The 23,405-nt window shown below is 46.4% G+C and overlaps 1 long non-coding RNA gene across 4 annotated transcripts in view; it reads left to right on the plus strand.

Moving 5' to 3' along the window:
* LOC149124583 (uncharacterized) overlaps positions 1-23,405 on the plus strand; it is a 59,961-nt gene extending 36,556 nt beyond the window's left edge. For 2 of the 4 annotated variants that reach the window (XR_016213252.1, XR_016213258.1), the window contains 2 exons: positions 923-1,063; positions 10,316-11,657. This is a non-coding gene — a long non-coding RNA (uncharacterized LOC149124583). Of the gene's footprint in view, positions 1-922; positions 1,064-10,315; positions 11,658-21,785 lie in introns of those variants that run through there. The other 2 variants (XR_016213251.1, XR_016213259.1) reach the window with 2 other exon arrangements.

Below are 23,405 nucleotides of genomic sequence, written 5' to 3' on the forward strand. Positions count from 1 at the left end.
CAGCTGTTGCACCTGAAGCTCTCATGACCAGGGGCTCCTCCTGGACCCAGACTGCCCCCCACAGAGCAGTCAGGAATTTTCCAAAGGGATGCTGCAGGCCAGCAAACAGTGCGTGAAGACTGTCACGGAGAAGCAATGATTTAAAGACAGCCGTGGAACCTGCAGACTCAGGGAGACTGGAAGGGTGCAGGCAATGTGTGCCCAGAAAGTAGAAGACATGGTGATGCTCACTGAAGGGAGACTTTCATGTCCCCTCTCAGAGCTAAGCTTCACAGTTGAGAATATGTGCATATCTCTGAAATGCTAATGGCCGATATGTCTGACAGATTTTTCTTCTTGATACACTCAAAATGCAAAGTGAAATAAATTAGAAAGTATCAAGAAAATGCTACAGTTTGAATATGATTTGGCTCCCCAAACCCATGTAGGTATTTGAACCCCAAAGTCCTAATTGAGTGGTACAAAGAGGGTAGAAAATTTATTCAATTAGGGTATTAGGAGGTGGGCCTGGTGGGAGTTCTTAGGGCACTGGGGGTGTCCCCCAGAATGGAGTTCTCAGGAGAGAACTTGGGTTGGGTTAAAAGCAAGGGATGGACCCAGCCTCTCTCTCTCTGCTCCTGGCTCACCACGGGATTCTTCCCCCACCATTGCCATCTGTCACTTTCACTAGAGGCCAAAGCAATGGGGCTGCCTGATCTTGGACTTGAACCTCCAAAATGACAAGGCAAAAATAAACCTCCTTCCTTTGTAATTTACAAAAATCTGACTTATAAATATTGCTCAGAAATTCAGCTGTAATTTATTTTTCCTCCTTAAAACTCCCTTAATCAGCTATGGGTTTCTAATAGCATGAAAGAACAACTCAAATTCAGCCTTAAATTTGAGGTTCTGAACTGGATTCCACATTGTTTTCCTTTGCCAGGTGCATGCATGGCAATTGCAAAAGTTCATCTCTGAGAGAGGTTCAGAGACGCAAGGATATAGGTTTCCAGCCAGAGACCAACAGGCCCAAAAGCAGCGCAGAGCCCTACCAAAAACAAGTAATTGAAACAGAAAGATCAAGGTAAACTTCCCTGGTGGGAATTCCCTGAGAACTGCCCTAGGTAGGGCCTGCTGGAAGTATCTTCTAAAGAGCAATTTCTGCTCTTCTAGTACCCAAGGGCTCCCCCTTGGTAGAAATGAAATATGCCCTGTAGTGCCCTCGGGACACAAAACGCACTGAAGCTGCAAGCAGCACCTTTGTGTGCTGTCATTTTGGTTCTGTGAGTCACACATGGAGAAGGGACACATCGTATTTCAGCTTTTAGTCCATAGTCTTATGGAGGCTCTGCTTGGGTGGGCCCGGTGCCTAGTGCTGTGGGTGTGTCTGTGAGGAGATGCAGCCCCAGCCGAAGGAGCCGACCCATATCCACATCACTCAGTGCACAGAGAGAACAAAACAGTGGGATATACCGGATGACAAAAGGTCTGTATGAAGCAGACCCAAGCAACATGGTAGCCGCTTACCAGCCGCAGTCCCTCCACATTTCCTGCTCTTGAACCTGTTGAGGGCAGTTAAAGAAATCTGGGCACGCTGAAGTAACTTTAAACTAAGTATAGGGAAGTAGCAGGCTGGGAAGTAAAAATCCTCCCATGAGCATTCGCTGGCTGCCTGTCTCCTGTCCCTCCAGTCCCAGCTACACTGGCCTCTCTTCTGGCCTCAGGTGAGTCACACACTCCCCTCAGAGCCATTGCACTTCCTGGGCCCACGTCTCGGGTCCTGGATGTCTTGTCCCCCCCCCCCCCCACTCTTATCCCTGGTGCGGACACGCTTGTTTTCTCCTTTCCTTCAGTCTCCTCTGAGATGTGCTGTGCCCTGCCCACTGTGTCTGACGTGGTACCACATGATTCTTCTGTTTGCTCTGCTTTTGTTTTCATTCTAACATGCCTCACCTGACAATGTGGACTTGCATGTTTGCTCATCTGTCTTCTACACATAGGGCAAAGTTCACGAGAGAAGGCCCTTTGATTTGTTCATTACCACATACACTGTGCCTACTATAGTGGCTGTCATAACAAAAAAATATATAATATATATATACACTAAATGAAAGAACAAACATACTGTTGGAACACAATGTTTTTTTTTTCTCAAGATTTAATGTATTTATTTGAAAAACAGAGTGAGAAAGAGAGGGAGAGAAAGAGATCTTCCATCCACTGGTTACCTCCCCAAATGGACACAACAGCCAGGGTTGGGTGGGTTGAAGTCATGAGCCTTTAACTCCATCTGGATCTCCCATGTGGGTGGCAGGGGCCCAAGCACTTGAGTCATCGTTTGATGCTTTTGCAGCCACAGTAGCAGGGAGCTGGATGGGAAGCAGAGCAGCTAGGACATGAACCAGCGCTCTTGTGGGATGCTGGCATCACAGGTGGTGGTTTAACCCACTGTGCCCTGAAAGCGTTAGTTTTTGAATGATACTTATGTGTTTTATTTTTAAAATATTTATTCACTTATTTGAAAGGCAAAGAGACAGAGAGATCTTCCACCCACTAGTTTATTTTCCAGTGGCTGCAATAGCCAGGTCTTTACCAGGGCAAAAATAGGAGCCAGGAACTCCATCCTGGTTTCTCACATGGGTGGCAAGAGCCCAAGTTCCTGGGCCACCTTCTGTTGCTTTCCCAAACGCGTTAAAGAGAAGGTGCATTGGAAGTGGAGTAGCTGGAGCTCAAACCAGCATCCTAACGTGGAATGCTGGCATTGCAAGTGGCAGCTTAACCTCTGAATGTATTTCTTAAATGAAAACTTAAAGCTAGGCTGTTCTCCCAGTTTTTCCATTTTACATATTTAAATTGGTTTAAACCAAGAACAAGGCTTTATAAGAATAAAGCATCAAGGAAATGAGACCTAGCCAATTGGGTAATGGCTGATCTGCATTCAATTTGTTTCCTTGGTGCTTAGTGAATTTCCTGTAAGTCATAAAGTCAGGTCATAAAAGAGACTAAGTATGATATCAATTGTGTTCACTAAGCTTTGCTTTCTAATTAGAGAGCATTGAAAATTATTGCTTCAGAACTAGTCATTGTGAAAGGAAGTAGATATTAGGTAAAATAGATAAAACTGGGGCATCAGACATCCAGATTGGCCAAAATAAGGAGGCAATTGCCTCCACAGGTGCTATTTCGTGTTGTGATGCCCAGATACTGTACCTTTGAAATCTTCATTTATGTAAACAATGGGAATATGGGGTAGGATATTTCTCCAAATTAACTGTGAGCTGTGCTGTCAGCCTGGGGTTTCGTTTTCACAAAGACCCACACTTCAGTAGAAATGTATACTGAGAACTCTTAGAGGTAATTGGTTTGTCACACTTAGTGGTGAATGTATGATTGCAAAAGGATGGTTATGTTCTTAGGGGTAGGGTTAAAGAAAGGTAATGGCCCCCAAGGATGTCCAGGTATTATTAATTCCTGGAATCTATGAATTTAATTTACTTGGCCAAAGAGACAGTGCGGCCTCTCTTGTTAAGTTAAGGATCTTGAGAGATTTCCTGGGTTTCCTAGATTTCTCTGGTGAGCCTTAACTATAATAATAAGGGTCCTTATAAAAGGGGACATAGAACAGGCTCTGAGTAAAGACTGGGAGGTATGAATATCATACATTTGGCCAAGTGCTCCTGCTTTGCCAGAGCAAAGCTCAGTGTGCCATGGGTTGGAGGAAAAAAAGGCAGGAGCCAGATCAAGGCTCTGGGGTTCTGTGCTAGGGCAGTTGGCTTTCATTTTGAAGGAGGCACGGAACTACAAAGGGGAGGGAAACAAGCAGATTTTCATTTAAAGAATGTTTTTAGGGCCGGTGCCATGGCTCACTAGGCTAATCCTCCACCTGTGGCGCCAGCACTCCAGCTTCTAGTCCCGATTGGGGCGCCGGTTCTGTCCCGGTTGCTTCTCTTCCAGTCCAGCTCTCTGCTATGGCCTGGGAGTGCAGTGGAGGATGGCCCAAGTGCTTGGGCCCTGCACCTGCATCAGAGGAAGCACCTGGTTCCTGGCTTTGGATCGGCGCAGCGCACCGGCCGTAGCGGCCATTTGGGAAGTGAACCAACGGCAAAGGAAGACCTTTCTCTCTGTCTCTCTCTCTCTCACTGTCTAACTCTGCCTGTCAAAAAATAAAAATAAAAAAAAGAATGTTTTTAAATGAGATTTTGCTTGTTTAAGAGAAGAAGTGAGAGAGACACAGACACATACACACACACACACACACACTCAAACATACACAGAATGATCCCATCCATTGATTTACTTCTCAAATGCCCACAACAGCCAGGAATGGGCCAGCATTGGAGGGAGGAGTCTGAAACAGAATGCAGGTCTCCCATATGGGTGAGATGGCTCCCATATGTGAGCCATCACAGCTGCCTGCCAGGCTCTGCACTGGCGAGAAACTGAAGTCAGGATCCAGGGCTGGGAATTGAACCCAGGACTTTGATGTGGGATGCAGGTGTCTTAACTGCTGGACTAAATGCTCACTTGATATTTTCATTTTTGAAAGACTGTCTGACTTAGATGTGGAAAATAGGTTAGATAATCCAGGCAGGCTCAGAGGCAGGAGGCTGATGGGTACAGGTGGGTTACAGCAGGACAGGTAGGCGATGACAGTGGCCTGGTGGAGGGATGCATGGGAGGGGAACATGATGGATGGATACAGGTAATATTGAGGAGGACATGCTGGCATTGGTGATGAAGTTAAGGGAGAGGATGGGTTAAAGATGACATTTGACCTCTGATTTGGACAACATAAGGAACAGAACTGAAGAGAAGATGGTGGGTAGAGAAATGGGGTTTTGTGGTCAGCAGGAATAAAGGACCCTACACTCGTCTAGGATGATTCTTCTTGTTCAGTTTAATACCAGGCGTGTGATCAGAATGTTGTTATCCTGAGTCACCCAAGGAAAGGAATGGGGGTAACTAATGCCATCTGCCAGCCCACCAAGACCCTCGTCTGTGTTCCTGATGCTCTCAAACACAGTCCAAGCTCAAGGTGTAGTTGAGGGGTTCTCACAGGCCTATTGTCCTTGGAATAGAAAGGTGGGGGCCAGGGTTGGAGCAGGGGCCCTTGATATCACCACTTCCTGCTTAGTATGTCTTAGAAACTGGATTAATGTGATCTAGCTCCAGAAACTTCCTAAATCTCACACGAGTCTGATATAAAAAAACTCGGGATACTTTTTATTGATGTTCAATGAAATATGGAACCGATAGGGAACTTTTCTTCTCTGCTCAGAGCAGGCTTTCCCAATTGGTGAAGCAGCAGGATGTTGAATGATCCTCAGGATGCTCAGTAAATCCATCTCCTGAGTGTTCATTCCTGAGTCTGGGAGCTGTAATCACTCATGTCGGTCAGTCATGGGCTGCTATAAGCCTTAAACCAGAGAAATCATGTAACACACAAAGAACATAAGCATTAATGTATGAGTGACTTTAAACAGTTCATGGAAAATGAAATAAAAAACATAAGTTTAGTTTTGTGCAAATAAATGTTTTAAGCTATGCACAGTTTTTTTATATGGATTCTCCATGAACTGTTTAAGACTCCTCATAAGAAAGGGCTTAAGAATTAATTGCTGTAATTTTTTTTCAAAGGTTTATTTATTTGAAAGGCAGAGTGACACAGCCAGCAAGGGAGAGACAGAGCAGGGGGGGGGGGTGGAGAGACAGAGACAGAGACAAAGAGATATTGATAGATATTGATCTTGTATCCACTGTTCAGTCCCCAGATAACTGCAATGACCAGAGCTGGGCCAGGCCAAAGCTAGGAACCAGGAGCTTCTTCTGGGTCCCTCACATGGGTGGTGGGGGTCCAAGTACTTGGGCCATCTGTTGCTGCTTTCCCAGGCACATTATTAAGGAGCTGGATTGGAAGCAAAGCAACCAAGACTCAAACTGGTGGTCCAAAATGGGATGCCAGAGTCATAGACAGCTTAACTTGCTGCAACAGGGTGTAGGCCCCTGAAATATATTTTAAACTGAGTACAGTATTATAATTTTATTTTATTTAATAATAAGAGTAACCACATCAGTTAACTGCATTCAAAAAAATTTATTTGACAGGCATAGAGGAAGACAGAAAAGTAGACAGGGAGAGAGAGCTCTCATATGCTGGTTCACTCCTCAAACGCTTAAAATGGCTGGGAGCTGAAGGCAGGAGCTTGGGGATGCAATCCAAGTCTCCCATGCGGGTGGCAAGAATTCAACTACTTGAGCCATTACTGCTGCCTCCCAAGGTCTGCATTAGCAGGAAGCCAGAATCAGCAGCTGGAACTGGAGATCAAACCCAGGTACTTCCATGTGGGACATGGATGTCCTAGCCAGGGTCTTACCCACTAGGCCAACCATCCACCCTTAAATGCATTCTTGACAATTATATCTAATTCAGAAGTCAGAAAAATTGGATCCTTCCCAAGTTAAGTTTGAATTATCTGACAGAGGCAATACATAAGGAAAGGCATGGAAGTCCATCAAAACTATCCCATGAAATCCTCCTTGCGGGAATATTTGGCTTGGTATAGCGTTTGGATTCTGGGCATCGGGCTTTAAAACTGTACACTTTGACTTTGTTTTCTGGTAAGTTCCTGGAATGCTTTAAAGAATGGTCTCTTCAGATGAATTCCATTGTAGTTTTTGTATTTTACTGGCTTTGTCAGCTCAAACCACTTATGTCAAGGTCACCTCCCAGTTAACAGTGCTTCATGAGTCAGTTTACAAAGTAGTTATTTGGCTTCAAGACTTTTTAAGTTTGGAGGAATTATTCTCAATATGTTTTCTTCTAGAATATTTTCTCAGGGAACCTTAAATCTGTTTAATTGTCTGTACTAAGCCCTACTGTATTCTTTCAACTGTTCTGGGTTTTCTGGAGATGAGAAGTTTTACTAGAGGGTAAGAGGTTACATAGAAGTCAGAAGATAAACAGGTACAGAGAGGAGTGGGCATTTAGCTGATTGGTTAAGATGCCCGAATCCCACATCAGAGAGCTTGTGTCAATTCCTGACTCTGGCTTCTGACTCCAGCTTCCCACCAGTGCAGGCCCTGGGAGATGGCAGTGATGGCCCAAGTAATTGGTCCCTACAGCCCACATGGGAGACCTGGTTTGAGTCTGCAGCTTCTGCCTCTAACCCCAGTCCAACCCTGCCTGTTGTAGGCATTGGGGGAGTGAATCAGCAGATGGGCATCCCCCTCCCACTCTACCTCTCTCTCTCTGCCTCTCAAATGACTTTTCAGAATAGGCAGGTACAGAATAAAAATGAGTTTGGAGGAAGTTGAGAGGAAGAAAGCCTTTGGGAAAATTTTAGTTTCTTGGTTAAACAAGCATTATTGTGTAGGTATTATGTATAAAATACAATGTTCACTGATGATAAAGAGTAATATGAAAACACATCAACACTGTATGTGGGAGATAAGATGTACACTTATGTGTGGTTGAATAGTATGAGAGGTGTACCAAGGTAGGTTGATTGTTGATATGAATTGCTGAAGTAATAGCATCACCAAATGTTTTGTGCAGAGTCATTCATCCATAGCATTATTGATCCTAGGCATCTAGCATCTAGGTTTATTGGTGAACAAACCTTCTGGTGAGGCATCCCAGATGATGGGAGGTTGTCTGGGCCTTGATGCTAACATAAAGGAGGAAACAGCTGTGAACAGAGGCACTAAAATCCAAGATGGATTTATGAGACTGGGAGTTAATTATGTGAATGATTTCTTCCAAACAGGTCAGCTGGACCTGAGTCCTTTTAAAAGCTGGAATGAAAGGAAATTGCCAAGAGGATTAATTTTTTTTCTTTTTCTTTTTCTTTTCTTTTCTTCTTCTTTTTTTTTTTTTTTTTTTTTTTGACAGGCAGAGTGGACAGGGAGAGAGAGACAGAGAGAAAGGTCTTCCTTTGCCGTTGGTTCACCCTCCAATGGCCGCCGCGGCCGGCGCGCTGCGGCCGGCGCACCGCACTGATCCGATGACAGGAGCCAGGTGCTTCTCCTGGTCTCCCATGGGGTGCAGGGCCCAAGCACTTGGGCCATCCTCCACTGCCCTCCAGGGCCATAGCAGAGAGCTGGCCTGGAAGAGGGGCAACCGGGAAAGAATCTGGCGCCCCGACCGGGAGTAGAACCCGGTGTGCCAGCGCTGCAAGGCGGAGGATTAGCCTAGTGAGCCACGGCGCCCGCGAGGATTAATTTTTTCTAAAGATTTATTTATTTATTTGAAAGTCAGAGTTACAGAGAGAGGAAGAGAGGCAGAGAGAGATCTTCCATCCTCTGATTTAGTCCCCAAGTGGTTGTGATGGCCAGCACTAGGCCAGACCAAAACCAGGAGCCAAGGGCTTCATCCAGGTCTCCCATGTGGTATAGGGGCCCAAGCACTTGGGCCATCTCCCACTGCTTTTCCCAGGCCATTAGTAGATTCAGAGGCTTTGAACACCATCACATTGAACATTAGAGCTTCTCTACATGAACCTACACCAGACCTTTTGGTGTGTGACACGTGGACGACTCCCTCCGTGGCTTTGCGGGCACTGCCCTCTCCCTGGCTCGTGGGCTCATGCCCTCCACATTGGCACCTCCTGAGGTGGGTCCTGACTCACTGCCCATCATACTGCCCCAGAGCCCTCACTCCGAGCTCTGAATTCAGCTATTTGCTCGTGGAACTTCAGTGATTCTACCTTTGCTTCTAGCTTGTACCTAACTGCCTGAGATCTAGCCCTATCTAGCAAATTAACTCCTAGACATTGCCATTTAAAGTCTCTTAGGTAGTTTAAGCCTGCATATCTGAAACAGAATCATTACCTGAACTTCTAAACTGCCCCTTTCACCACAGTCTGCTCCATGAGTGGCACCACCAGCCGCCTTTCAGCACAAGCTAGCAATCCAGCTGTTTGCCTCTGTAGCAGATCTGTCAAGTTCTGTGGATTCTACCTCCTCAGTCAGTCTTGAAGCTCTCTCCATCCCCATGATTCCTGTCTTAATTTAGCTCTTCCCCTGCAAACCTATATCCATGCTTTAAGCCTGGCTTGGTTCAGGTGTCGTCTCTCCCAGGAAGCCTTCCAGGAGCTTGTTTAGGCCATTATCTGAGTTTTTTTTCCTCTCTCGATCAGACTGTAAACCTCTAAAGGCAAAGACATTTCCCCCACCTTCCAATATGGCACTCAACTGGTGATTATTAAATGCATGAATGCATAAGTAAATCAATGAACAAAGTAAGAAAATATTTATTTTTCCACAGTTGCAGGTTCATGGTCACATGTGGGAAGTTTCCATTTTCATTACCTATCATTCCTCACAGATTTATCCGTTGTTGCTTTTCCCCTGTGCTCATTTTCTCTGTGGTTCTGTTTCATTCTTTATTAAACTTAACAGAAAAGAAGACTGACAACATAGGATTCACACCGGTGGTTAAAAAAATCAGTGATAGTGGTTTTTTTGTTTTTTGTTTTTTGTTTTTTGTTTTTTTTTTTTTTTTTTTTGGACAGGCAGAGTGGACAGTGAGAGAGAGAGAGAGAGAGAGAGAAAGGTCTTCCTTCCATTGGTTCAGCCCCCCAATGGCTGCCATGGCCAGCGCACTGCGCTGATCCAAAGCCAGGAGCCAGGTGCTTCTCCTGGTCTCCCATGCGGGTGCAGGGCCCAAGGACTTGGGCCATCCTCCACTGCACTCCCGGGCCACAGCAGAGAGCTGGACTGGAAGAGGAGCAACCAGGACAGAATCTGGCGCCCCGACCGGGACTAGAACCTGGTGTGCTGGCACCGCAGGTGGAGGATTAGCCTATTGAGCCACGGCGCTGGTCTAGTGATAGTGTTCTGAGCTAGAGAACTGAATACAGATATTTGAAGGAAGTGAATTTGTAAATCACAGCCAGATAAAAGTAGCAATCAGGGGCCTGGCATTTGGCACAGCGGTTAAGATGCTGCACGAGATATTTGTATCCAGAATGTCTGGATTCAAGTCTCAGCTTCACTGCTGCTTCTGGCTCCTGCTAATGCAGACCTTGGGAGGCAACAGGTGATGGCTCAAGTGGTTGGGTTCTTGTCACCGGTATGGAAGGACCTGGATTGAGTTCCTGGCTCCTGTATTAGCTTGGCTCAGCCCCACCTGCTGTGGTCATTTGGGGAATGAATCAGTGGATGAGAGGTCTGTCTGTCTCTCTCTGCCTTTTTAAACATTAGCATTCAAAGATCCCATTGTCCTGGACAGAGGAGTCCCCTTCCCTTCTATGGCTGGCTCAGGAGACATTATAGTTGGACAATTTACCTTTCTTCTATTCTTCCTGAATGGTTTGCTGCTATGATTCATTTTAAGGTGGAGTGTTAATGGGCGAGAGCAAGTAATAAAGTGTCAAGTTGGATACGCGCATCTGGGACAACTCCTTTTGGTGTTCTCACAAAAAACCAAGGACAGAAAACAGTGTGCAGTAGAATCTTGCGAATTTCCAGGCTGGATTTATGGGTTATTGTTTACCTGGCATTTCTGAAGCACTTACAGCTTGCTGTGTGTGATGGAGTCACAACCGGAAAAGCCATCTGACTGGGCCCATCGAGAGTTTTTTCTTTTCAGTGTAGAATGAAAGAGGACAACAAATACCACTCACAAACCACATTGTCACATTGTCATTAGTTGTTGTTTCTCGGTGAACTCTGATGAAAGGAAACATATCTGGGGAAAGGGTCATCCTGTTTGTTTATGTAGGGCTTTTTTTTTTTTTTATTTGGGAGATAAAACATGTGAAAGTATAGAGGGCATTATCTTGACTAGATCAATAAACCCCAGCCAACCAGCCAAAGTCTAGTTCAACCTTTTTAGGTAAGTAGGTGAAAGGGTCACTGTGATAATGAGAGTACTTTTTTTTTTTTTTTTTTTTTTTGACAGGCAGAGTGGATAGTGAGAGAGAAAGACAGAGAGAAAGGTCTTCCTTTGCCGTTGGTTCACCCTCCAATGGCCTCCATGGCCGGCGCACTGCGGCCAGCACACCGCGCCTATCCGAAGGCAGGAGCCAGGTGCTTCTCCTGGTCTCCCATGTGGGTGCAGGGCCCAAAGACCTGGGCCATCCTCCACTGCCTTCCCGGGCCACAGCAGAGAGCTGGCCTGGAAGAGGGGCAACCGGGACAGAATCCAGCACCCCGACCGGGACTAGAACCCGGTGTGCCGGCGCCGCTAGGCTGAGGATTAGCCTATTGAGCCGCGGCACCGGCCGATAATGAGAGTACTTGTAGTTCTGGCTGCAAAGTGCTTCCCAGGGTGTTGGAAAATCCAGATTAAGGTCAGACGTTTCTGGCCACATAAAAACTTCCAGCAGTTCAAGACCATTCTGAAGTGTACACGGAGAAGGTTTGGCATTTGTCCACTCCAGAGGAATGCATGTGACTCAGCCATCAAGTGACAGGTGTCCTTGAGCTGTGGGAAGGACATGATGGGGGGAGGAAGCCAACAGGGTACTGTTAGCAGCTGCAAACCAGGCTGGCATTGACATATGCCTGCTGTGTGAATTGCCTGTAGGCAGAGAACTCTGTTACTTGACCACACTTGTTGAATGTCTGTTATATGAGGGGGTCTTCAAAAAGTTCATGTAAAATGTGTATCATGAAAAACTTGCATGAGTTTCAAAAATTTTTTGTATCAAAATAAAATTAATATTTTAATTCCATTTCTGTAACCTTTTTGAAAGACCCTATGGGTACACACCCAGACCTGTATACAAATGTTTCTAGCAGCTTGAATCCTACGTGTCTACAACTGGGCCAGAATCTTTTCAGTTGCTTTGTTTTGTGGGCACTTATTCGTGAATTGGATTCTTTGAGGCTTCACAGTATAGACACATCCTCAGATGATTGCTGCTTATGGAGGGCCACTTGTAAGGCTACACAGAGAAAGGAAGGGGGCAGGAAGTTGTCTCGGGCTGCATGGTCAGGCTCTGCAGGCTGTGGTCTGGGTTGTGCTTGTTGCCTCATTCCTCCAATAGCAGCTCTGGTGACCCTGCCCCAGTTCCTGGTGGGCAACTGTTCTGAACTGGGCAACGTGGGGGAGCTCTGGGGCTCCCCCACACTGGTGACTCACATATGCCTCTGGATCTGCCAGCTCCTGCCTTCATCAGTAGAAGGGAATCAGTTTGACAGGCCTGCAGCCACTTTGGCCGTAACTGCCATCTTGCATCTTTTCTTTAAGATTTTTCTTAAAGATTTATTTATTTATTTGAAAGGCAGAGTTACAGAGAGGGAGGGAGGGAGGGAGGGAGAAGGAGAGAGAGAAAGGGAGAAATATCTTTCATCTGCTGGTTCACTCCCCAAATGGCTATAGCAGCCAGGGCTGGGCCAGGCCAAAGCCAGGAACCAGGAGCTTCTTCCAGGTCTCCCATGTGGGTGCAGGAGCCCAAGTACTTGGGCCATCTTCTGCTGTTTTCCCAGGCACATTAGCAGGGAACTGGATTGGAAGCAGAGCAGCTGGGTCTTGAACTGATGCCCATATGGGATGCTGGTGTCGCAGGGGGTGGCTTCACCAGCTATGCCACAGTAGCCCCCATTCCACATCTTATGATAGGGCAAACAAAGTTGTTAACACAACCTGCTGCTCTAATTTGATGCCAGAAAGTCTCTTTTCTGATGCCTGGAATGTTTCTTATTATTAGTAATTCTGGGAAAGGTCTAGGTATATCCCAATTAGCCATGAGCCACTTTTGTCTACAAAGCCTTTCTTCTCCTGCCTCATGGCATGGAGATCCAGATGTCGCATAGCTGCCCGAGATCACACTTCTGCCTGTAAGTGCCCCCAGTAAGCTATACTCTGCGTAACCTTGTGTTTGTCCTCTCTCATAGGTCTCACTGCCCATTGTTTACAAAGAGTTACTCATCTGTATACCTGTATTTGTTAAAGCCTTAAAAGCCTTTTGCTTTTACTATCTGGAGTGATAGGAAGCCAGAAAAGAAAAATAAGATAACAAACCCCCCTCATTTTCATTGCTCTGATGGTGTGTGTTCCTATATATGTTTTTTCCTCACTTTTTAAAAACTGAGGTGAAGCTCACATCAGATAAAGTGCGGTCATCTTACAGTGTTCAATGCCGTGGCGTTCAGTGCATTCACAGTGTCGTGCCACCATCACCTGCACCTGGTTCTTGGAACAAGGGTGAGCGCGTGCTGGGGGTGATCTTGTCCTCGGTATTGAAGAGACTCCATCAGGACTGCCTGCCAGACTGACCCCAGGAGCCCTAGGTTTATGGGACTAACCTTCTCTGTAGACTTTGCCCGAGACAAAGATAGCTTTCTGACCCCAGGTCACGGCAGCCACCCCTTGCTCTCCCTTTCTCGAATGTCCCCAGCTGTTGAAGTTGCAGTGAGATTGTTTGCTGAGGATTTGTTGTCTCACCATTCCACAGCAACTTAGGTGGCAATTAGACTCACACAAACACAAACCCATGATGGCAAACTGAGTCAGCCTCAGGGTCCTGGTGGCCACCTCTGACATGCAAACAAAAGTGTCTGTGGACTTACTGTGAGGAGAGGAATTGCCAGCTTCAGGCGTCCAGATGAGTTAGCGTGAACCTTGGCAACACTTTTTTATACAACGACTCTGATTCTTTCTTGGCACTGTCCCAGAATGACTTTTTGGGTCCTCACAAAGACCCCAGGAGGGAAGCAGGGCAGGGCAAGGCTGCAAGAGTGCTGCCCGCAGGCAAACAGTGGCTGCCTCTCTACCATGGGCCTCTCTAACTCCGCAGAGACAAGGAGAGCCATATGTATTCCACAGTAGCTCAGAAAGAGTGGACTTTGACGGGACTTTTCTTTTTTCTTAAGCTTTCTTTCTTTCTTTCTTTCTTTAAAAGTCAGAAAGAGATAGAGAAATATCTTCCATTTGCTGTTTCATTCCTTAAATGCCCATAACAGCCATGGCTCCAGGCCAAAGCCAGGAGCCAGGAACTGCATCCAGGTCTCCAATGTAGTGGAAGGGTCCTAAGTACTTGGACCGTTGTCAGCTACTTTTTGAGGCACATTTTCCGGAAGCTGGAGCAGAAGTGGAACAGCCAGGACTCACTTGTACTGCAAGTCTCATATAGGGTGCTGGTGTTGCAACTGATGGCTTAACCCACTGTGCCACGACACTGGCCCCTGATTGGACTTTCATAACTAATATTTTATAACTATAGATTTTATATATGTAATTTGTATAACTCTTATAACCAATAGTTTTCACTGTGTGGCCTTTCAGTTTAGTGGGTTATAAACAGTGTGAACAATAAATGAAATAGAATAATAAATAATGGCATAATAAGCATTGTTTCCTGAAATGTTTACCACGGTTGTGTGTGTGTGTGTGTGTGTACTAAGTCATGATATAAAATGTGTTTTTTTTAATTTATTTGACAGGTAGAGTTATAGACAGTGAGCGAGAGAGAGAGATAACGGTCTTCCTTCTGTTGGTTCACCCCCCAAATGGCCGCTACGGCCAGTGCTGTGCCAATCCGAAGCCAGGAGCCAGGTGCTTCCTCCTGGTCTCCCACACAGGTGCAGGCACCCAAGCACTTGGGCCATCCTCCACTGCCTTTCGGGGCCACAGCAGAGAGCTGGACTGGAAGAAGAGCAACTGGGACTAGAACCCAGCACCCATATGGGATGCTGGCGCTGCAGGCAGAGGATTAACCAAGTGAGCCACGGCGCCAGCCCCCAAAATGTGTGTGTGTGTGTGTTTTTTTTTTAAGATTTATTTATTTATTTGAGAGGTAGGGTTACAGAGAGGAATAGATAGACAGGTCTTCCATCCCATCCACTGGTTCAATCCCCAAATGGCCACTATTACCAGTTCTGGGCAGATCTGAAAACAGGAGCCAGGACCTTCTTCCAGGTCTCCCATGTGGGTACAGGGGCTCAAGCACTTGGGCCATCTTCCGTTGCTTTCCCAGGTGCATTAGCAGGGAGCTGGGTTGGAACTGGAGCAACCGAGACTCAAACGAGCGCCCATATGGGATGCCTGCATTGCAGGCAGAGGCTTAACCTACCACACCACAGCATCAGCCCCTAAAACATATTTCCTAATGTGAACCACAGATGAGTTTGGAAGCCAGGGGCTAAATGGCTATGACCCTGTCAGAACCACACAGACTTTTCTTTAGTGCAGCCTGCCTCATGCTAAGCTCAGGTAGAGTTACAGAGAGACAGATAGGTCTTCCATCCACTAGGTCACTCCCCAAATGGCTGCAATGGCCAGAGCTGGGCCAACCCAAAGCCAGGAACCAGGAGCTTCTTCTGGGTCTCCCACGCAGCTGCAGGGGCCCAAGCACTTGAGCCATCTTCTGCTGTCCCAGGCCATAGCAGAGAGCTGGATCAGAAGAGGAACATCCGGGACTAGAACCGGCACGCATATCGGATGCTGGCGCCACAGGTGGAGGATTAACCTACTTCACCACAGTGCTGGCCTCTGTACACTCACTCTTTATCCCTGCGAAAACTGAGCATGACGATCTGTTCCTAGGACAAGTTCTAAGAACTGAAAACAGCCCTCTTAGGGTTGTACAACCTCTCAGTTTTCCAGTTAGAACCGTGTCGGTTCTGACTTTGCTGTCCCATTATTCCGTGAATGTGTTGGAACTTTCCAGGACGTTTCTGCAGCCACGAGCCAGGGCGCTGACCTCCCTTCCACTCTGAAGCGCACACTGCAGAACACCCTGGCTATAGTTACCCAACGGGATCCACCTGTCTAGCGCCTTTTATCCTCAGGCCTCTCGGCATCAGATGCCCCAGATCACTTACAGTTCCCCACATTCTGGTTCATGGAAAAAGTCATTTATCTTGTCTGGGGTGGTTTGCAGTCAGCCCTTTGAATTTTGCTTCTGGTAAGCTGAAGCCTCATAGTTTGCTTTGACAAATGCAAAAAATTAGAGAGCAGAATGATCATTACTCCAAATGCTGGATTCAAGACAAAAATGCGGACAATTCCAAACAAGACTCAGATTGTTTTTTTTTAAAACATGTTGAACTGATTTGTTTTCTTAATGTCCTGTAGATATAACTGTCCATATAGTTTGTAAGTGGCTATTTTGGTTTCTATTCATACTGTGCTTTTTGAAATTGTAATGCTTAATAAAATGTACTGACTATAAAGACCAGCATTGTGGCTCAGCAGGATAAACCCCAACTTGCGCCTCTGGCATCCCATAGAGGAGCACTGGTTTGAGTCCTGGCTACAGTGCTTCCAACCCAGCTTCCTATTAATGGCCTGGGAAAGCAGCAGAACATGGTCCAACTGCTTGAGCCCCTGCACTCAAGAGTGAGACCAGGATGGAGTTCTGGGCTCCTGGCTTTGGCCTGAGCCAGACCTGGCCATTGTGGCCATTTGGGGAATGAACCAGCAGATGGGAAATAAATAAATCTTTAAAAACAGGAAAGTACTGACTATACACTACTGAGAAATACTGTAAGGCTTTTATTTTAGACCCTTCACTTTTTAATCAATGTTGGTTTTACCTAAAATATCTGGATCTAGATCTTTTGTGGAAACCATGAAAGGGACATTTAGTATGATGGTGATCCTCATGGTAGTAATAGCAACTGTGGCAATAGCGATGTATATGAACTGTGTTCATTATTTCATTGATCTCCTTTAACAGTCTCCCACAGAGACTCTCAGAGAAAGCCTGTTTGTTTTTTTTTTTTTTTTTTTTTTGGACAGGCAGAGTTAGACAGTGAGAGAGAGAGAGAGAGAAAGGTCTTCCTTTTGTTGGTTCACCCCCCAAATGGCTACTATGGCCAGCGCACTAGGCGATCCGAAGCCAGGAGCCAGGTGCTTCTCCTGGTCTCCCATGCAGGTGCAGGACCCAAGGACTTGGGCCATCCTCCACTGCACTCCCGGGCCACAGCAGAGAGTTGGACTGGAAGAGGAGTAACAGGGGCAGAATCTGGCCCCCCAACCGGTACTAGAATCTGGGGTGCCGGTGCCGCAAGCGGAGGATTGGCCTAGTGAGCCGCGGCGCTGGTCTCATTGGTTTTGTTTTAAGAAAACTGAGAAACATAATGAAGATAGGTGACTTTTAACATTCTTGTCCTGGGATGCTGAATCCTCTTGCTGAAACTCCACACGGACTGAGAGGTTTCAGCCAGGCCCGCGTGCTCTCTCAGCCCTCTTCCTGGACAGCTTCTGTGTTTTTATTTCCCCACCTGGCTCATTGTTCCTGCTTGTCAACTCACCTGGTACAAATAAATGGGGGTGGAGAAGGAGCCACAACACATTCCCTAGTGTTGCCGGTGAGGTTGGATGAAGTGAAGGCGAAGGCCAGGCTCCCAGGTCCACGCTGGAGAAGGCCCTGGTATGGGCCTGCCTGATCCGTGCCCGCAATGGGAGAACCACTGAGAGCTTGATGTGAAAGAAAATCCAACTAGGCTGGGGTGGGCAGTCAGGAAGAGGTTAGGGGCTTTTACAAAGGACCACAAACGTAGTGGATTTAAACAACCCACAGTGCGTGGTGCAGCAGTACAGATACCACGTGGGATGCCCACATCCCATATGGGAGTGCCTGGGTTTGAGTCCTGGCTCCGCTTATGATTCCAGCTTTCTATGGGCACACACCCTGATGGCTCAAATCCCTGCTACCCATGTGGGAGATGTGGATTGAGTTCTAGCCTCTGGCTTTGACCTGGCTGTTGTGGGCATGTGAGGAGTAAACCAGCAGATGGAAGAACTCTCTGTCTTTCCAATAAAAAGAAAATAAATCAATTTTAAAAACCTAGCCCCCTCTACCCCGCATACGTATTTTGTAGTTCTGGAGGTCAGAAGTCTGAAATGAGACTCAGTGGACTAGAATCAAAGTGTCCTCGGGGCTGTGCTCCTTCTGGATGGCTCTGGACTCTTCCGGCTTCTAGAGGCTCCTTCCCACTCTTTGGCTCACAGCTCCCTTTCCTCTTTCAAAGTCAGCAATGGTGACTCACATCAAAGTACTCTAACCTGCATCCTTGTCACATCTCCCCTGACTGGTCTGCCTTCCTCTTCCCCAGGACCCTCATAATTACACTGGACCACCGAATGATCCCACTCTCAGATGAGCTGATGGGCACTTCTAATTCCATCTACAGCTTTAGTTCCCCTTTTCCATAGACTCTAACGTGGTTGTAGGGTTGCTGGTCAGGACACAGATGCCTTTGAGGCCCTTATTCTCCCTATCACAGAGGGCTTCTTGGGGGCAGTCTTTGGCCTGAGACTAACAGGAAGAGTGAGTATCCCACCGTGGAGACAGGGAGCAGGGCAGGTAGCACCACAGGCAGAAGGAACAACCTGAGCATGATTTAGGATGAAGAGGAGATTGGCACATCTGGGGGGCTACAAGTAACCCTGGAGCTGGGGTTGAGAGTGTAAGGAAGGGGAAATTGGCCTCCTAGGTCATGTGAGGATTTAGGGCTTTAGGGTGAAAATAACACAAAATTATTACAGGCTTGTAACTGGCAGCAAGACCTGTTCCAGTTCACTCTGCTCTGTGCAGAGTGAAATGGGTGACAAGGTGCTATCATAAATCTACCTGCCAAGGACTACATGCCACCAAAGTTGGCAGACATGGATTGGTCGTATATTCATCTAAATCCATGTTCTCTCCCTGGATACAAAGGTAACCCACATTGCAAAGCATCCTTGTATTTAAGTGGGGCTTGGTAATTAGTTCTTGCCAATGGATTGTGACAGAAGTGGCAAAAGAGCGGGTGTGGGGCTGTCACTGCGGCCCCACCTGCAGGGCCGGCATCCCTTGTAGATGCCGGTTTGAGACTCAGCCGTTGCATTTCCAGTCCAGCTCCCTGCTAGTGAGCCTGGAAAAGCAGTGGAAGATGGCCCAATTCTTCGGGGTCCTGCATCCCTATGGGAGAGCCAGAAAAAGCTCCTGGCTCCTGGTTTAGGATCGGCCCAACTCCAGCTGTTGCTGGGATTGTAAATGGGGAGTAGACCAGCAGATGAAAGACTTCTTTCTGCCTCTTTCTCTCTGTAACTCTGCCTTTCAAATAAATTAATTAAAATATTTAAATAAAATAAAAGAGCAAGTGTGCCTCCTCCACTCTCTCTCCCTTTCCTACAGAAGTTGAATCAGAAGCAGAGACACCAAGACTCGAACCAGACAATCCTGTATGGGATGTAGGCATTCAAAATTACATCTTACCCTCTGTACCCAATACCCCTGCCTGAGTACCGAGTTCTAATTCATGCCAAACGCTCCATTAGAAGTCTAAAGTCTCCTATCAGTGTTTTCACAAGCATCAGGTGATAGGTTCATTTCATTTTTTTTTCTTGGCAACATGTTTTCACGATCTCTTTGTACTAGTCTCCTATTTCCTGCACCTCATATCTTCCTTTTGTTCATTCCTTGCTTTGTGGGACGCTGATCCTGAGGGCACATGCATGAGAGGACAACTCTTTAAGGACTTGCACATCTATAACTTTTTCAATTATCTCCTTGCTGGTTTGGTTGGGTATGTATTACAGTTTGGCAAGAATTTCCCCCTCAAATTTAGGGCATTGCTCCATTATTTTCTGGTTCCAGAATTGCTATGGAGAAGTCTGAAGTTGTTTTTCAATCCTTTCAATGTTATCTGTGTCTCTCATTCTCTCCACCTAAATCAGGCTCCAAAGGTTCAAAGAGCACATGAACAAATTAGGTGAGGGTATGACTGGATTAAAAATACCCAGGGATGAAGGTAGAGATGCCAAATACCAACTAACAGACTTAGACTCAAGGTTCTGGCTTTTTGTGTCAGACAAAACTTCCCTGTAACAAGGGGAAACAACAGTGTAGCTCCCATGTGCCAGGTTCCAGTCTTACGTGTCTTCAAGACAAGTAATATCATAAATGTCCTGGTTTTTCTCATCATCCAACACTCAGCTGATTTGAGTTACAGGATTATATAACTCCAAAAAGGTTTAGGATTAAATATAGACACGATGAGCTAAGTTAAACCCAAGGTACCAATATTTTTAGTACTAACCATTAAGTGTAAGACAAGCTGCATGTGTGTGATTTATGTGATAGGAAATAACGAAAACAGAAATTGTCCTCTTTAGAGACTCTGATAGATTACCTTGTGATTTCAGTTCAAAGTGTGCAGTTGATCTTGTACCTGTGGTTTTTAAGTTGTGGATGGCAGAGAATTTGGTGTCTAAAAGGAGCTGATTGTATGAAGAGACTCGTGCTGCCAGGTGCCTTGGTGAGGGTGCCATGGCAGTTGCTTCTGCTCCCAGCGGCAGATTTGCTCTTAACCAAATGAGCCCCAGCATCTCAGGACACAATAGCCACTGCACAGCTGAGGCCAGACTGGATTTAAAAGCAAATTTTGCTAAAGTCTAGATTAGAGAACAGTAAACTAAATTTTCTGGAAAGGACCAGATTGTCAATATTTACTCTTGGCAGGCCAGCAGGCAAAACTCAAAAATGTTACAGAGATGCTTACATAACCACTTAAAATGTAACCATTTAAAAACTCTTCTTAGCTCTACAGCCACACAAAACCACACAACTGTATGCATTTGGCCCACGTGCCACAGTTTGCTGATCCCTAGGCGTAAAAATTAAAAATTATAAAATAAACATTATAAAAATTAAAAATTATTAAAATAAATACATACGGAGAGTAACATAAAAATAAACTAGATTTCCCAGTACAGCTCACCTGACTTCATGTGGGGTTCCCTGCACAATTGCTTTTCCTAATTTTTTTCTACTGGAACACCCTGAAAGAAGCAGGTGTACTTTGTGCAAGGTCAACACCTGTGGCGATATCCATGGGAAGGGATGGATCATTGCAAAAGCCCCCATCCTGGCCTTTGCCTCCCTGCCAGCTCCCATTATTACACGGACTCTGTGTTTCTATTTCCTGGGAGCTTACCTTGCCAGGGGCTGTGCTGAGCAGGAGGAGCATGATGGTGAGCAAGCTAGGTCTCAACACCAAGGCGCTTACTGTCCAGTGCGGAGACTGACAAGGAACTGTTCACTTACATGTGGTAACTGATCTGATAGCTCCAGGAATGTACAAAATGTGACAGTGACGTTACTCAGTGTTTAGGGAAAAGGAGAGGCTTCCTGGGGGAGATGTCCTAATGCAGGCCTGAAAGATGCAGAAGAATTAACAAGAGAGGGAAGTCCACAAGGGCAGCACAGCCTTTGCCAGCTGTAGACGTGAGAAGGAGCCCTGGCGTGTCTGAGCAGCTGCAGGCATTTTACACAACCACTCGCTGACTTCCCTAAAAGAGTTGGTCTCAGCAAAGCATCTGTAACCAAGCAAAGCATTTTTCCAAAGCAGCTGCCTGTTATACAGGATTTCCCCAGACTTCAGTTTGGCTCCATTTGGATAATTTGGGCATTGCGTAACATCCAGCCACAGCTGTGGTCCCAATCCACTAGATACCAGTAGCAAGCACCTGGATGTGAAACCCAAAAACCGCCACACATTGCCAAATGTCTTCTGGGAGTAAAATCTCCTAAGAACCCCTGCTGTGCAGCTCGATGATAAAGACTCTCACGGCCCCAGTTCCAGTACACGGGCTGTGGACACATGCCTGTCCGGAGGCTCTTGTTAGAAGTAGCATGGCTCATTGCTGCTCCCTTTTGCCAAGGGGTAGAGAGGGTGACCAGATGTCTCAGTCAGATACACTCTCCTCTCTTCACCAGCCACTGAGGGCTACCCTGAAAAGGGGCGCATTATACCTTCCATTCTGCCTGGTACCAAGCACCCAGAAATCCCCAAAAAGATGATTTTCTGACAAGGTGTAGAACCATATGAGAGTGTATCAGCTTCAATTTTTTTTTTTTTTTGGACAGGCAGAGTTAGACCGTGAGAGAGAGACAAAGATCTTCCTTCCGTTGGTTCACCCCTCAAATGGCTGCTACGGCCATCCTCCACTGCCTTCCCGGGCCACAGCAGAGAGCTGGCCTGGAAGAGGAGCCACCGGGACAGAATCCGGCACCGCAACTGGGACTAGAACCCGGGGTACTGGCGCCGCAGGCGAAGGATTAGCCAAGTGAATCGCGGCACTGGCCAGCTTCAATCTTGTCAAAAAAACCGCATCTATTAGATTCTAGTTGATTCCAAAGCACTTTTTATTTTTTTTAAAGATTTTATTTATTTATTTGAGAGGTAGAGTTACAGACAGTGAGAGGGAAAGACAGAAAGATCTTCCATCCACTGGTTCACTCTCCAAATGGCTGTAACAGCTGGAGCTGAGCAGATCTGAATCCAGGAGCCAGGAGCTTCTTCTGGGTGTCCCACGTGGGTGCAGAGGTCCAAGTGCTTGGGCCATCTTCTACTGCTTTCCTAGGCCATAGCAGAGAGCTGGATCAGAAGAGGAGCAGCTGTGACTAGAACTGGAGCCCATATGGGATGCCGACACCACAGGCGGAGGATTAACCTACTGCGCCCCGGTGCCAGCCCCTCCAAAGCACTTTCTAGTCATTATTACTAGACAGTGCAAGTGCAAATGCCAGGTAACGAGAACCACAGTGTGAGTGGGGAATCGTGCCTGCTGTCCAGCTCTTCATGGGCACTGGCTTCATTCACCTGTGGGAGCGTGGTGCTGGCTTACAGCTAGGGGGACCCTACTGTTCTCAATACTTACATGCACAGTGTGCTAACAAAAGGCCTAAAGTCCAGCTATGTGAGCAGTGCCTGCCTGAGCAGTCTTTAGAAAGCAGGGCTATAAGAACTGTCATGGGGCTCCAAACCCATAAGAAGCAGTGGTATAAACGGCATCTTATTAAATGTTAAAGGCAGCAGATAGATCGATCTAAGTTTAAAAGGGCTGACATAAATAACATCAAGTACCCGGTAAAAATAATAGAATTAAAAAGGAAGGAAGGACCAACATGGGAAGCAGTCCACACAGCAGACTCCTAGAATGACATTCACTGTAAATAACACTCTGACCTCAGAATCAACCCTTAAGGCTTCCTGGTCTGGCTGAAAGGCCTGCAAGAGCATTTCAGGCATGGAAAGACAAGACTCTGTGACAAAAAAAAAAAAAAAAAAAAAAATCCTACACGAAGGATCTCTGTGAGGCCTCAGAGGAAAGAAAGGGTCATCAAAGAAGGATGTACTCTTCTCTGAAGGGAGGAGAGAACATCCACTTTGCTTATGGCCGTGTCCAAATACCGACGGAGTCTATGGTCACAAAGGCTTCCATAGCCTTGGCAGCCCATGGCAAGAGCCTCGGGAGATCAGTAACGTCATAAACAAAAAGTGTTAATTGTTAAAAGAACAACAGTAGTCACTGTGCACTTGCTCCCCATGTAGGACCTCTGTCCCTACTGAATTGTAATATGAGAATCGACTGCAAATTCTCTCCCCAAACTGCACTCTATATGTTGTGTGTGTGCATGGGTGCAAATTGTTGAAGTCTATGATTAGCATGGAGTTGGTCCTCTGTATATAAAGACATACTAAAA

The sequence above is a fragment of the Oryctolagus cuniculus genome, chromosome 9 (genome assembly GCF_051225735.1).
Source record: "Oryctolagus cuniculus isolate XC-2025 breed Fujian yellow rabbit chromosome 9, ASM5122573v1, whole genome shotgun sequence".
Lineage (NCBI taxonomy): Eukaryota > Metazoa > Chordata > Mammalia > Lagomorpha > Leporidae > Oryctolagus > Oryctolagus cuniculus.